We start from the raw sequence: 16,615 nt of genomic DNA, 5'->3' as shown, positions 1-16,615 counted from the left end.
ACTGGAGCACATAGAAAGATCAATGTTATGCAGAAAGGAAAGACAGGGGTGGCTGTTTGTTGCAACTCTCTTAACTGTGTGCTTGTATCTTTCCCTGCTTCTTACATCCCACTGTCCTGATTCTTATTCATTTTACTGTAATTTAATAGAAGTGAAAAGTGATTAATCCTGAATTAATATGTAAGCCACTGGTCAGATTGTATTACTATCCCCCGTCATCCCCCTCTGCGTTTGATCCACAGAAGGTTGGAGTTTGCGATAGTGCTACTTAACCCGCCAGAGCTGAAACTGTAGCCCCTTCATACTTCTAAGTCTCAGGGTCCCTGGTTTAATCCCTGGTGTGTCAGCCAAAATGGTGGCTCTCACAAATACTGAATTTCACTCTGATCAGTAATTGTTCTAGACTTAATGGGCAAAACCCTAATTTCTGCTCTGTCCTACTCAGGGCATCTGACATAGGAAGCCCTGAGCCACAGCAGAACTGGAGTCAAGAGAGCATACAATTTGAGAACCAGGTAATCTTCTGGCTACCGTGCTATAAAGATAAAACAGCCCATGATAGATCAAGATAAGCATGTGGACAAGTGCTTGCAGGGATGCCGACTTACCTTGTGAAAGAGAATGAAGTTTCATGTGGAGATGGCGGTGAGGGGAAGCAAAGAGGAAGGTGAAAGGAGAGAGGCAATAAACTGGCAGTTTGAAATTCCCCACTCCCATTAATGTGCTGCGTTGGTGCGTGTGACTCTTTCAACCACTTTTAAGTGTTTTTTCTAAGGTAAAACCTGAACTGGAAAACCATATTCCAAATTATCTTCTTCTTTATAAAAATATGATTTAATATTGTTTGCTGGTGACACTCTTCTGCCGAAATGGCATCGGGGTTATAGAGAGGGAAAGGTCCTAACAGTCCAGATAACTTAATAAAAAGTATCCGCATATCTACTACAAACAGTCATAACAGTTTCCCCATTTTCTCAGTATTCCAATAGGAAGTACTTTTCACAGTGGAAGAACACATTACATAAACTCCTGTAAGCTGCTTTTTATAAAGCTTATAAAAATGCAGTGTAAAACTAATGAGCCATCTTTTAATAGCATGAAGTCCTTAATAGGGTGAGAATTAGTAAGGTATTGGTGAACTTCTTGAGTGGTTGAAGGCTCTCTGCCTTATGCATTGAAAGCTTGAGTCAATAGCCTGCTAATGCACCCCCTGTTCTATCTGATTGCTATCTTCTTGTCCATCCTCTCTGCCCCATTGATTATTCCAGAGTGAACAATCTAGTTTTAAATGACTCCTGGCAACTTCTGTCCCTTTTCTTGAGAAGCTGTTCTGCAGTCCTACTAACCTCACTGTTAGGATTTTTTCCTTATTGTACTAGCTAAATCAGTCCTTGCCTTTCTTGTAATGGAACTACTCTGTTTGTGTCATGAGTCTTCATGTAATACAGCACTTCTTAAGAAACGTTTCACCCCTATACAATCAGCACTCTCTTGTGAAGTGATGATCTCAAACAGCTGGAGGAGGGAATTAAAAAAAAAACCAAAAAAAAAACTAAAAGTTTTTGTTAGAGTGGAACAGAAGAACAAATAACTGTAATTACCTTCTACTTAGCACTACTTCATAAAACTTTGTTTCTCTTCTAGAAAGCATATATAAGCAAAGACTTTAAAACATGGATCTTAAAGTTACCTGGTACCTAAAAGATAATGACATTTTCAATGCTAAGCAGTCATTGGAACCCATTTTTTAAAAAAAAATTGTGGTATTTATACCTAAACTAAATGACCACAATTCAAAATGGAGATTTTCTCATGATTTTTTACAAAAAGTATGAATTCAAAATAATGCTATTTTTGTCAGCCGAAATAGTGCAACTTCATGTTATGTGCTTACCTGGCAGGTTAAAAAAACCCACTTTTTCTACTCACACTAAAGTGGAATAGAACCTTGCTCTGTGAATACATCATAATCTTATTTTCATCAATGGAAGTACCCATGGGAACAGTTACTACTCAATATGAGTAAGAATATGAGAATCTGGGTCAGAATTCATTAAGTCCTAGCCAATGATCTTAGAAAAGTTGTGTAATATTGTTTACCTCAAAGAGCAGTTGAGTCAATAGTAGCCATACCATTGTGTTATAACTGCAGCACTAATGATAAGCTATAGTTAAAGCATTTCCATTACAGCCTTTCCATCACTCATAACTTTCTGAATGTTTCACCCATTGGGTTGAAATTTTCCAGGTAAATTGCATATTTATGTGAGTGTAACATTTTAAGCAAAGGAGTTTTAGCCATTTTTGAATAAAAAATTGAAAATAAACTATCCTCCTGGTTTAAAAATAAAAGAAAATTGTGCATCCATTTTTGAACAGCTCTCATGCCCACCGTGACAAATTGCATAAAATAGCAAATAATTCCCTCCCTGAAGTCAACATTGTAGTCCAAAATAAAAGATATCAAAAATGTTGAAAGTTCATGTGTAACTAGTAATACCTTGACTAAATTGCAGCCGTTCTATTAAACTATTATTATTATTATTTTATTTATTGTGTATAACTCTGTTTGCAGTATATTAAAAAGATGCTTCTTCTATAAAGACCTTTCTCTTAGGAGATTACAATTTAAAACCATTACACAGAAAGGCAGGTGTGTTCTTCATGAGAGGATTTTTGTGATACAGGAAGAGTTTTGGTATATTGCTCTGGGACAAGGACTAATAGATAATGAAAAATATTAGTAATTTTGTTAGGAATTATTGTCTTGTGAATATAAAGGAGTTGCCACTAAACAGTCAATGTTGTGCAATGGAAGTGTATTCCAAATACAAGATTTCATATATGATGAATCCTGTATTACCTCAGTAGAAAAAATAGCACTGGTACAAAGTACAATATGTTCGTGAATTGCTTTTCAGTAGTAATGTCACTGCTTACCACAATATTTTTACCCAGCAACTAAAGAATTAATTGTCTCTGAGTTTATGGTATTTGTGTTAAATATAAAGCCAGGTTTTTTGATGGAAGTGTTTGGGGAGCAGAAAGTGGATGGTATACAGTTGTAATTACTTTTCATCTGTGCTTAATTGATCTGGAGACAGTTCAGAAGAACTGTGCAGAAGAACAGCTTCAAAACTGACAGATGTGCTGAAGGAGGCACCTTATGATCTGGTTAGGTTATAGTTCAGAAAGCATCAGTCTACAATACTTAGAAAATTCTTTCTCATTGCTTAATAAAAATACAGAACTTTCAGTAGGCAGCTCAAGTTGGTGCTTTGTGATTTTTCAATAGACTGCACAAGAACCTGTAGTGGATATACTTTTCACTCAAGGTAAAATTTACGCATATGCTGATGGCCAGTAAAATATCTATATCCTATTTAAGCATTCAAAATAATAGTGCCTAAGTGGAGCATTAGGCCTTGTCCTGGTCCTCTGGGTATAGGGTTGAATTTTACCTTGCTGAGTCCTCATGCATATAGCTGTTATTTTGAAAGCCTAACAGTAATTAACTTCTTTTTCCAAACACCACAATGAGAGAAAGCTTTTCCAGCGGCTGATGTACCGAATGCATGCATTTCTGCATTCTGAAAATTCAGCATAGATATTTTAAATGATATCAATTTACTATGAATATTACAGTATGTTATTTTCCCATAGAGGATACTTAAAAAGAAATGGTGCATAAATGGTTTGCCTTGTAGCTTCAGAGATTTTTTATTAATGATTCATTTATCTTCTAATGTTCTTCTATGGAAAAGAGCTCCAATATGTTTAGAATAATAATTTGTAAATTCAAAAACAAGTTATTAGCGATATAGTATTATTTTTTGAAAATGATACTCTAAATGATACTTCCTTAAGTTTCTTTGTTGTCTGCAGGAGAGACTATGGATAATTTATGTATTAAACTGATGCTGTCCTCATCAGTCACCATACAAAGAACATTATATTGATATAATTTAAAGTATCTATGCTGAACTTTCAGAGTGAAGAAACACATGCATTCAGCACGTCAGCTTCGTGTGCCGGAACTTTTTGCCTTAAATTCAATCAGATGGCCTTCAGGTGGGAAACTGGGAACAAAGAACTCCAGAACTATTAAAAGAGATGCCCTGAGAAATAGAGACGAAGTAGGCTCTCTAGAGAGGCAATGTGTATAACTTGATCCCCAGAGAACAGGCAGTACGAGGGCTGAGTTGGGCCTACCATAGTGTCAAAAGAAATGCTAAGCTAAGGCAAAATTATATGCATCTAGATGTTTTGTTGTTTTAACTCTTTTTGTTCTGATTGCAGTATTTCTATGGATAAATAAATAATACTTTGTTTTGCAGAAACTGATCAGTGTCATTGCTTTTACCCACTATTTACAGATCCCAAAGGAAGTGTATAGAAAGACAGTTGGACCTGCTGAGGAGCCCTGGCTGATAAACAGTGGTACTGTAACTGGGATACTCTGTATGGTAAGTCATGGGATTCAACTTTGAGAGAAATGCAGGAGTTTCCTAATGCAGGCCTGTCACTTGCCAGGGTGCTCAAGAAGAGATTCAGAGATCAAAGGTATATCTAACCTTGGAACTCTGATGTTTTGCATCCATTCTGCACTTACTTTCCATAGGTTCCAATGGTTACAGAGAGGAGAATTAGACCCTTTATGTTTGGTGTGAGGTAAATATTTTTGATAGAAGTGTCTAACTTCCATCAACAGCTCCCCTTTAAAATTAAATATATTGAAAGTACTTGTTCTAACAATATGTTTGTGAAATTATTGGGCTTCATCCATCATTGTTCTGATGTTAAATTATATTTGTTATTTCAGGTCATGTTTTTACTCTCCTACCACTGTAACTGAAACATCTTATCATGTTTTCAAATTGCCTTTTTCAAGGCCACTGTAGTGGTATCTCTCTGCCCCTATAGACGAGAGATCTGTTTCCTCCGTTCACTACTTTTTGACCTTCATATAATATAGTTCAATACGGATTAGAGTTGGCCTGGGGACTTTATTTTACTTCTACTCAGTTTCCTTTGTAAAATAATTTTGTTTTGGCTGGGAGAGTAAATCCCTTAGAATTGATTTTATCACAGTTAACTTTTTGTTCAAGATAGCAAGACTCACTCACCTTGCAGGATATTGTAGCAAGACATAGGATTCAAATGTCCTCCTGCCCTATTTATTCACTTATCATTGAAATTCATCTTGCTGCAAATGACTAACACAAGGACTATGCACCAGCAAAATCCCTTTTAATCCCTCAAAATGGATCTTAAGCAATATTTAAGTGGTACATAGATTTAGTGTTAGCCCTATGCACCAAAGTGAATTTTATCTATAAGTGAATAAACATGGCAAGAGTTTTAGCACTGTAATATGTATAAAAAGCTACGTATCAACTGCAAGACAAAGTACCCTGATGTTTAATGTATATTTTTGATACAAGGCCAGTTCTTATAAATAATTCTTTAAAATAATGTGTCAATCCCATTGCATAATCTATCATATCTTTTCAGCCTGCAGCCATATTGCCTTGGGCTGTGATCTTGATACTTCTGTTGGCTGGAGAGTAAAACTACAGTACTCTCTGTGTAAGTCTCATCTGTTCCCAGCCTCACATCTCAGTGTATTATTTCCAGTGAAAGGGAGACAGCACTTGCTGTTCCTGGCACACCCAGTAGATCAAGGGCTGACATTTTTTTCCATTTAGTTCTATAAGAATTTATTGGCAGCACAAACAATATAAATTTGCCAAAGTACAAGAGAAAGATAGACCACTCAGACCTGTCAGAGGCAGGTATGACCCATCAAGGATAAGATTACATACTGTGTTTGAGTTTGATCTCCTGAGGTCATGTCTCATTACTGACAATTCACAATCAGTGGAAGGTTGCTATATAATGTAAAGTTCTTGTGCACAAGATGTACACATCTGCTCCCCAACTTTACACACACAAACCAGCTCTCCAATTATTTGATGAGTGCACTTCCTCAGCTTCCCCGCTTCTGCTACTATCAGATGACTTTGAAGAATACATTCTCCACAACCTTAAAAGTGTGGCGTGTTTGTTTGGACTGGTGGGATAAATGAGTAACCTCTCCTTTAAGGATATTCCCCTACCCCTTCAGTGTTTGGGGTTGGTGAAAAGCATCACTTGTGCAGGTGGGTTGGCCAGTGGGGGTCAGATAAACTACTGGCCCCTGTGCAGCTAGGGGAAGTGTGGCAGGGCCCTTCTTGATCCTGCCTCTGCTCAAGTCTACAAAAGCTCAGATACCTTTATGCTGTAAGCCACCCTGTGCAGTTTATTTACAATGTTGGTTCCCACCACCCTTGTACATGATACAGCCTTACTCTTACATTCTTAGGGAGTCTTCAGCTCCTGAAACAAGCAGGGAAGAGCAATCTCTCTCTCTCTTCTTCCTTCCTCTTCCTCTTTGTGTTCTCTGCTTAATGGCTTAATTAGCCTTCCAGCTTTCCTTCACCCGTCAATTAAAAGCAGCTTTTCTTAATAAGGTCTGTCCTGCAGTAATTAATTGAAGCTGCAGTGACCAAAGTGCTGGCCTCACTACTATTGCCCAGCACTCTGTTACAGGAAGGTAGTGTTTATGCTAAGTAGTGTGGTTTATTGCTTTGATCTCATTGAGATTGGATGTGAACACACCCTTCAGTTAACATAACAGGATAAATTAGTTACAAGCCCTCACCTTGGGTACATAGCATATTTTTTGTCTTAAACTTAGGAGTTTTGAACTGAATGTGAAGAGGATTTTTGCTGTGTATTGTTTCTGTTAGGGGGAGGGAAGGGGAGGAGGCAGAACACACAGAAACAGAAAGAGAGGAAGAGGCAAAAGCAAGAAAGCTAGGCAGTGCACTGTGCTCAGTATGAATCTAGAAAAAGCTAGAGAGGGAAATTTTGGGTCTGGTGTTGGCTAAAGAGGCTTGGGGATATGAGATATGATATTGCTCCTTTTGTTCTTGGTTCCTCCTGCATTCAGAGACGCAGGACTTTGTATATTTCTTGTACATAAACAAGACTGCATGAAATTAAAAATAGAGTCCATCAATTTATGCTCTCAGCTGGAATATCCCGAGCCCTGAACTTTGGCTAGCTTCTCAGGTAAGAAAGGGGAAGCAGTATATAAACCTTATTCCTCCAGCTGAAGCCCCCTTTAATGCCCAGATTAGCAGGCAGAAAGTCTGCAAGGAGTCTGCCATAGTTCCATACTGGTGTGGGTTCCTTCTATGCAGGTTTGGGGGTCACCAAGGGCATCAGTGTGACCAGCAGGGTCCAGCAATGATTGACTGGAAATCCCCATAGCGTCTGCAGGTACCTATCCTGTAGGGTCTGGTTTCCTGAAGAACTGGGATCTGAAGTGCACTGAAGAAGCTGGAGAAGGGGGCTGTGACTCCTAATGTTTGGTACAGCTAGGAGGCAATGTCCCTTCCCCAGTCTGCTAGCCCTCAGGTGAGAAGAGGGTGATGGGATCTCAGCTATGAGAGCTGTGGAGAGGAGGAGACTGATGGCAGCCCCCAAATTGGTGGAAATGAATAAGGAAGGATCATGATCTGCACTGAACAAGTTATTGCTGGATAGTTCCCAGATGAGTTAAGCTAATACAGTTGCAGCCCAGTTAGTCTGCCTTGCATCTTGTCTGCTTTCCTGGGTTTCCAGGATAATGGACCTTTGCCTGATTTCCCTCACCATCCCATTGCCAACCCCCCCCCCCCCCCCGGTTTTTTTCTTTAGGATTCCTTCCTCAGTTTTGTCTTCATGTATCTTTGTATCATGTATCATGCTGGTCCTCCCACTCTTGTTGTTTACAGAATAGGAATTTCCCATCAGAGTTTGGAGGATTCTCCTTAAGAAAATAGCTATTCAGACCTTCCCCTCCCTCACTAAGAGCTATATGAAAAAATAGGGTTGTTGTCCTGCAAGTTGACCACCCTTTCTTTCTCATCCTGACTTTCACTCCAGTACAAAGTAAGTCAGAAAAAATTGATTTCAGCTGCACTGTAATGTGATAATGATTCAGAGACTGAAGATTTGCAAAAATCAATGTAAAGGTTTTAAAGTTCCTACAAAGTGTATTTGCTAGTTTATCTACTACCATGCATACATCTCATTATAATTATATGTACTTCACAATTTTTTCTGCTTTATCAGTCAAATTGTGACAGCATGAAGGATTATCCTATATTTTTGACAACACATCTTTCCATAAGTAGAGCTTGATGTTAAAGCAAAGGGGTATGATGCGCTTGACTTTGTCAAGATATTAATTCAGACTCCTTATCAAGACCAGTTCTTTGCAGATAATCATGCTTGTTCTTTTTTTGTTCCAATTTGGCTTCAGATTTCTTTGTGACACTCAGATTTGGACCTGGCAGCCTTGATGTGGTCCTTCAAAATGATGTATGATAACATGCATCTGAGGAAGTGGGTATTCACCCACGAAAGCTCATGCTCCAAAATGTCTGTTAGTCTATAAGGTGCCACAGGATTCTTTGCTGCTTTATGATAACATTGTAAGTAAAGAGCATTTGCATGGTATTTGTCTTAAAAAATTAGTTTGAGAGATTACTTATTAGTTCAATAGAATTAATAAATTAGACAGATTACTTATTAGTATCCATGGAATTCATGAATCAGCATCTGATAAATCTTTCTAACAATTATATTTTCTGCAGGAAGATGCCTAAAAGTGAATCTCTCTCTCTCTCTCTCTCACTCACACACACACACACACACACACACACACACACTACATTAGCTTGAATGCATAGGGATGATATGAAGTTCCTGCTCATTTTCAGCAATACCTAATAAATTGTTGTAACAAATGCATGGATAGTAAAATTCTTGGAGGTATCCAATGACATCTGAGTTATTCCATTGTCTTACAGGGAGGTTCACTCCAATTTTGTCTGACTACAAAAAGCAATACAATTCAAGGTCCAAATTTTCCAGGGGTAAGAAAAGAGTCAGGACGAGTCAGAGTCTGGACTGTTGGTCCATCCATTCTGTATATAAATCATCTTCAGATACAAATTAAAATGACAGATTCTCTCTGGTCACAATTTGCTTTTGAGTCTGTAGAGCCAGTAAAATATCTGAGAGCAGTTATGTACAGTGAACTTCATTCTTACACTGCTACCCAGGCCTGGTTCTTTCCCAGGAATTCTAGTATAACTCCACCTAGCCTACAATCAAATGGAGGAAGCCTGTGAACATGAACAGTTACCTTTTCCAATGTCCTACAGCGGGTGCTTGACTAAATAACTCCTGTTCATCAGGACAATAAATAATAAATATTTAATTAATTAATAAATTATTATATATAATTATATTAATTAATATATATTAATTATATTAATTAATTTATATAATATTTTGCGACCTTCTCCACTGCTATTCTTAGTAGTTAACTTGCCATATATAGTAATAAGGCTATCTGGAGTCAGATTCCATTCCTGGGGAAAGGTGGAGCAGCTGTTATACAATGCTGCAAATTCGTGTAGTGGGAAATTATGTAGGCATCATTTAAGTTCCACTTAAATCTTCAAGATAAGACTTATGTGAGACTCATGTAGCACACAGACATTGTGTGTTGGGCTGGCTGGAACACAATTCTGTTTCACAAAAAAAAAACGGTTTTGAAATGTATTTTCTTTTTGATGCAGAACAAAAATGTGATCTTTCAAAAGGCTTCAAGAAAAAGAGAGCCCTGCCCCAGAATACTCAATAGCCTGTGGGTTGGGCCACAGGTGTGTGGTGTGTGAGACTGGGGTTCAAGTCCTTGTGCTGACTCAGGTACCCCAGAGCACAGACTTGAGCCTTGCAACCCCTGTTGCAGCTCAGTGTACCAACCTCTTGGATCCCCCACAGCCATGTCAGTCCCCTTGTCACCAGACTAATGGATATTCAGGGTGGAGTGTCTCTATCACAGAAATTCCATTTTGAGTCTGAGATAATTTTCATCAAAATTGATACATCTCCACAACACAGTTTGGTTTTCATGGAAAAACGTTTCATAAAAAATTCTTCGCTCAGCTCTTCTTGTGTATACCCATCTGTACAATAGTGATTTGCACTCTTTATTAAATAATCAAGCACATAATAGCCATTCACCCACTTTTTTGCTTTATAAAAATCAGGCAACAATGACATTATTTACTGTTACTGGTCATGTTCTGACTGGTATATGATGTAAGTTTGAGTATATCTAAAAAACATAGCAATGCTGTGGTAGGTAAGCAAAAGGGTTGGACCATGGAATACTGATTTCAAAAATGTCATTCATTATCTTTGCCAGTAGTGTCGCTAGCAATTTTTTCACCTTTTGTGGTGGATCAGTGATTTTATTGATGTCCCTAGATCAGGGATCGGCGACCTTTGGCACGTGGCTCGTAGGGTAAGCACCCTGCTGGGCCAGGCCAGTTTGTTTACCTGCAGCATCTGCAGGTTCAGCTGATCGTGGCTCTCACTGGCTGTGGTTCACCGCTCCAGGCCAATAGGGGCTGCAGAAAACATCGGTCAGCACATCCCTTGGCCGGGACCACTTCCAGCCGCCCCCATTGGCCTAGGACTATGAACTGCGGCCAGTGGGCATTGCAGTCGGCTGAATCTGAGGACGTGGCAGGTGAACAAACTGGCCTAGCCCACGAGGGTGCTTACCCTGGCGAGCTGCGTGCCAAAGGTTGCCCACCGCTGCCCTGGATGGTAAAGGTATCTACATCTGCATATATGTTTGTGCCATAACTGGAGAGATTATGAGAAGCATAAACTTTACTGGCATGCTACTACGAGAATAATGGAAACATTTGCCTAATAGGGCTACAGGAGGCTATGAGAAAATAATTGTAGAATCAAGGAAGCATGAGTATACAGTAATTAACAAAACTGGAACTATTCAGCTTACAAGTACATATTTAGGCACCTAAATGTAATATTTTCATAATCATGTAACTAACGTCAGTGGATTTTGTGTGCCTAAATCACTTAGACACTTGTGAAAATGTGATCTTTGTGCTCCGAGCACAACATAAAAAAAAAAGTTCCTGTTTGGTTTTTTTCAAGATGAAAATAATTGTCATAATCAGAAATTGATATTGTGCTAATATCACTGTAGAACAATAACACATAACTCTACCACTTAGTCTGATTTTCTCTTTTTCAGAATTTTCATCTTTAGTAACAACATTGGCCACAACCATGTTTTTTTTTCTACATAGCATGAATATAATTGTATACACCAGCTATTATATGTATCAGCAGCTCTTAATATAACCGTTCTTCTTGTTTCAAATGAGTGTTTCTGATGCCATTAGGTAGTTAGTTGGATTTCCTAGAGACTAATTCTACATGAACTTACACTTTCATGTTGTCCGGCTGGCTCTGATTCATAGACTCATAGACTTTAAGGTCAGAAAGGACCATTATGATCATCTAGTCTGATCTCCTGCACAATGCAGGCCACACAGTCACACCCATCCACTCCCGTAGCAAGCCCTTAGCCTATGTCTGAGTTATTGAAGTCCTCAAATTGTAGTTTGAAGACCTCAAGCTGCAGAGAATCCTCCAGCAAGTGACCCATGCCCCATGCTGCAGAGGAAGGCGAAAAACATCCAGGGCCTCTGTCAAATCTGCCTGGGAGGAAAATTCCTTCCCGACCCCAAATATGGTGATCAGTTAAACCCTGAGCATGTGGGCAAGACTCGCCAGCCAGCACCCAGGAAAGAATTCTCTGTAATAACTCAGATCCCACCCCATTTGACATCCCATCACAGACCACTGGACATACTTGCCTGCTGATAATCAAATATCAATTGCCAAATGAATTTCCAAAATTAGGCTATCCCAACATACCATCCCCTCCATAAATTTATCAAGCTTAGTCTTAAAGCCAGATATGTCTTTTGCCCCCACTACTCCCCTTGGAAGGCTGTTCCAGAACTTCACTCCTCAAATGGTTAGAAACCTTCATCTAATTTCAAGTCTAACTTCCTAGTGTCCAGTTTATATCCATTTGATCTTGTGTCCACATTGGTACTATGCTTAAGTAAATCCTCTTCCTCCCTAATATTTATCCCTCTGATATTGTTCTGTATAAATATCATATCCCCCCCAACCTTATTTTGGTTAGGCTAAACAAGTCAAACAAGACTCTTTGAGTCTCCTTTCATAAAATAGGATTTCCATTCCTCGGATCATCCTAGTAGTTCTTCTCTGTACCTGTTCCAGTTTGAATTCATCCTTCTTAAACATAGGAGACCAGAACTGCACACAGTATTCCAGATGAGGCCTCACTAGTGCCTTGTATAATGGTACTAACACCTCCTTATCTTTGCTGGAAATACCTCTCCTGATGCATCCTAAAACCACATTAGCCTTTTTAACAGCCATATCACATTGGCAGCTCATAGTCATCCTATGATCAATCAATACTCTGAGGTCCTTCTCCTCCTTTGTTACTTCTAACTGATATGACCCCAATTTATAACTAAAATTCTTGTTGTTAATCCCTAAATGCATGACCTTGCACGTTTCACTATTAAATTTCATTCTATTACTATTACTCCAATTTACAAGGTCATCCAGATCTTCCTGTATGATATCCCAGTCCTTCTCTGTGTTAGCAATACCTCCTAGCTTTGTGTCATCCACAAACTTTATTAGCACATTCCCACTTTTTGTGCCAAGGTCAGTAATAAAGAGATTAAATAAGATTGGTCCCAAAACTGATCCCTGAGGAACTCCACTAGTAACGTCCTTCCAGCCTGATAGTTCACCTTTCAGTATGACCTGTTGTGGTCTCCCCTTTAATCAGTTCCTTATCCACTTTTCAATTTTCATATTGATCCCCATCTTTTCCAATTTAACTAGTAATTCCCCATGTGGAAGCGTATCAAATGCCTTACTGAAACCAAGGTAAATTAGATCCACTGCGTTTCCTTTGTCTAAAAAAATCTGTTACCTTCTCAAAGAAGGAGATCAGGTTGGTTTGGCACGATCTACCTTTTGTGAAACCATGTTGTATTTTGTCCCAATTACCATTGAGCTCAATGTCCTTAACTACTTTCTCCTTCAAAAATTTTTCCAAGACCTTACATACTACAGATGTCAAACTAACAGACCTATAGTTACTAGGATCGCTTTTTTTCCCTTTCTTAAAAATAGGAACTATGTTGGCAATTCTCCAATCATACGGTACAATCCCTGAGTTTACTGATTCATTAAAAATTCTTGCTAAAGGACTTGCAATTTCATGTGCCAGTTCCTTTAATATTCTTGGATGAAAATTATCTGGGCCCTCCGATTTAGTCACATTAAGCTGTTCGAGTTTGGCTTCTACCTCGGATGTGGTAATATGTAACTCCATATCCTCATTCCCATTTGTCATCCTACCATTATCTCTAAGCACCTGATTAGCCTCATTAAAGACTGAGGCAAAGTATTTGTTTAGATATTGGGCCATGCCTAGATTATCCTTAACCTCTATTCCATCCTCAGTGTTTAGCGGTCCCACTTCTTCTTTCTTTGTTTTCTTCTTATATATATGGCTATAGAACCTTTTACTATTGGTTTTAATTCCCTTTGCAAGGTCCAACTCTACTTGGCTTTTGGCCTTTCTCACTTTATCCCTACGTGTTCTCACCTCAATAAGGTAGCTTTCCTTGCTAATCCCTTCCATCTTCCACTCTTTTTAGGCCTTTTGCTTTTTCTTAATCACCTCTCTAAGATGCTTGCTGATCCAGCTTGGTCTACAACTCCTGCCTATGAGTTTTTTCCCCTTTCTTGGGATGCAGGTTTCTGATAGTTTCTGCAATTTTGACTTGAAGTAATTCCAGGCCTCCTCCGCCTTTAGATCCACAAGTTCTTCAGTCCAATCTACTTCCCTAACTAATTTCCTTAATTCTTTAAACTTAGCCCTTTTGAAATAAAAAACCCTAGTCCCAGATCTATTTTTGTTTATCCTTCCATCTAGTTTGAACTGAATTAGCTCATGATCTCTTGAACCAAGGTTGTCTCCTACAACGATTTCTTCTATGAGGTCCTCACTACTCACCAAAACCAAATCTAAAATGGCATCCCCTCTTGTTGGTTCAGCAACTACTTTGGTGAAGAAATCCATCAGCTATCACATCCAGAAAAATCTGAGCCCTATTGTTACTACTAGCACTTGTCCCCCAGTCTATATCTGGGAAGTTAAAGTCTCTCATAATCACACAATTCCCATTAGTATTTACTTCATTAAAAACATTCAAGAGGTCTCTATCCATATCCAGATCAGATCCCAGCAGTCTGTAGCACACCCCAAGCACTATCTCAGGGGAGGCTCTAGTAACTTTCTTCCCAAATGTGATTTTTGCCCAGACAGACTCTGTCTTATCTATTCCATCACTTCTTATTTCTTTACAGTTAACCTCATCATTTATATACAATGCTACTCCACCACCTTTGCATTTATTTTCTAATGGTACTATGCATAGGACTAAATATACACAAGTGAAGAAGAGTCTTCCAGGATATAGTGTAAAATATAAAAAACCTAGTAAGAAAAGAGGCGTTAAAATTGGACATTGCTTCCATAATAGGGATATTGCAAGCAGAGCAGCCTTGTACACTGTCGTAGCACGGAGATAGCAAGTGGACAACAGTATCTGCAATTTTCAAATGACAAACACAGCAATTCTGTGACCATAGCAGCATGTAAAAAGTAAATGAAATAAGAACGATGAAATGGGAGCATGAGTGCAGCAGTTCCAATTTTGTTAATTAGTCTGTATTCATGCTTCAGTGAGGCTGCAATTATGCTACCTCATCCTCCTGTAGCCCTATTGTGCAAATGCTGCCATTACGCTCCTAGTAGCACATAAAATGGTGCATGATATGAGCTACCTACAGAGATGTCATTACAATTGTGTCAATTTAACAGTATGCTTTTTAAAATTTATAATTATTTGCCTGCACAGAGAAGCTATTTGTGAACCTATTACCAGTCTTTTTGAAGTTAACTTGGTAATTTCCTTTGTATTATTTTAAACACCTGCCACTAAAGTTCATATTATTGAAAACATCTAGTTATAATGCTTTATTATAACAAAAACAACCTCTCTGTTCATTTAATAATATAACTTTTAGTATAGATTTTAATTTTAGTTATGGTATTTTTAATGGTTTCCAATTAAATCATATTGCAGTAAAACTCTGAAAACAACAGAAGAACCAGGAAGCACCAGAAAATATACAGCCCTGTGCAGTGCAAAGTAGTAAGACACATTCTGCATTTTGATCTTACTGCATTAAGGCACCAATGCTCTTTCCACTGCAATGGCAAAGCTTGCATTGACTCCAGCCATTAAGAATCATGCCCTAAATGCTTTAAGCTACTTGTTTTCCAAAGAGCTTTCATATATATTTAAAAACTGCACTTCAAATATATAAGACCATGTAATTTGGAACGACACCTTAAAATTGATATCTTATCCAGTGAGAGCTGAATCCAGGATCTTTGGATCAAAATGTATGAGTCTCCACTGTTTGAATTAAAAGGCCAGTGCCATTAACATGAGTTCAGTGGAAGACTCAAGAACATTTTATGTGGTTAATCCACCTCTTTCCCATGCTTGTTGTAGTAGGCACTACATTTTTTTAAGTGGAAAATTTTATAATCATAACAATAACCTCCCCATCTCTTGGAATATCAAGGAATGTAACAAAACTGTCAATTTCAGTTTAGTTTCAATCAATGCCTTCCTACAAAGCACTTTCTTCTTGGACTGTAAAAGGATATATAAAGTTACACACAGAACATAGAAGGTTGGGTTGTCAGTTTATTGTGAGAATGAAAGCACTGAAAAAAAAGGAAGAGGAATTTGTGGTGGCCAGTGTAAATGGACTAACAAAATGCAAACAAGAGTGTCAAATGAATTTGCTTAAAAAAAAGTTAAAGACACCTTTGCATCCCCTCCATAAAGTAAGATCCAGCCCAGGGAAATCAGAAACTATTTAATGATAGCCAGCTCAAAGGAGCAACTGGAGTTGTTCCTAAGTTGTTGCTCCAAGGAAGAGGTCGGAGAAAGGAAGAGGAAATCCATAAATTCAGACTGTTCACCTGTGCTGAAAGTGAACCATGATGAGGTAGGTGACTCTGGAGAAAGAAACAAAGAAAAACATCGGTCATGATAAACAGGAAGAGGGGATCCAATAAACATTATGTAATGGCTTATTGGACAGAAAAAGGAAAGGAGAGCAAAATGGAAAAGAAAGGATGAAGAGTCTGGAAATGATCAAAGTGACTGTGGGAGTATCCAACACCATCAGCTTGGCTCCCAGCTGTATGGAGAAAATAAGGGATGAGTCTCCAAAGGAGTATGTATATATTCATCAGGAGAGAGCCAGGCTTCAACGGAAGATGGGGGACAGCACATGAAATGAAAGATCATTGATCAAGGTACATTTCTTAGAGATGAATTGGGAATTCTAGAGAGAAGAGACGAAAAGAAGGTGGGAAGGATGCAAGGGTTGGGGGGAAATCAGCAGCAACAGATAGATCAATATATTTGGGAAGAATGAGAGGAGGAGTGTGCTGGTATGAAGAATTTGCAGATTTGGG

Source organism: Gopherus flavomarginatus, chromosome 1 (assembly GCF_025201925.1).
Source record: "Gopherus flavomarginatus isolate rGopFla2 chromosome 1, rGopFla2.mat.asm, whole genome shotgun sequence".
NCBI classification, from domain to species: domain Eukaryota; kingdom Metazoa; phylum Chordata; order Testudines; family Testudinidae; genus Gopherus; species Gopherus flavomarginatus.
This window is presented reverse-complemented; position numbering follows the sequence as displayed.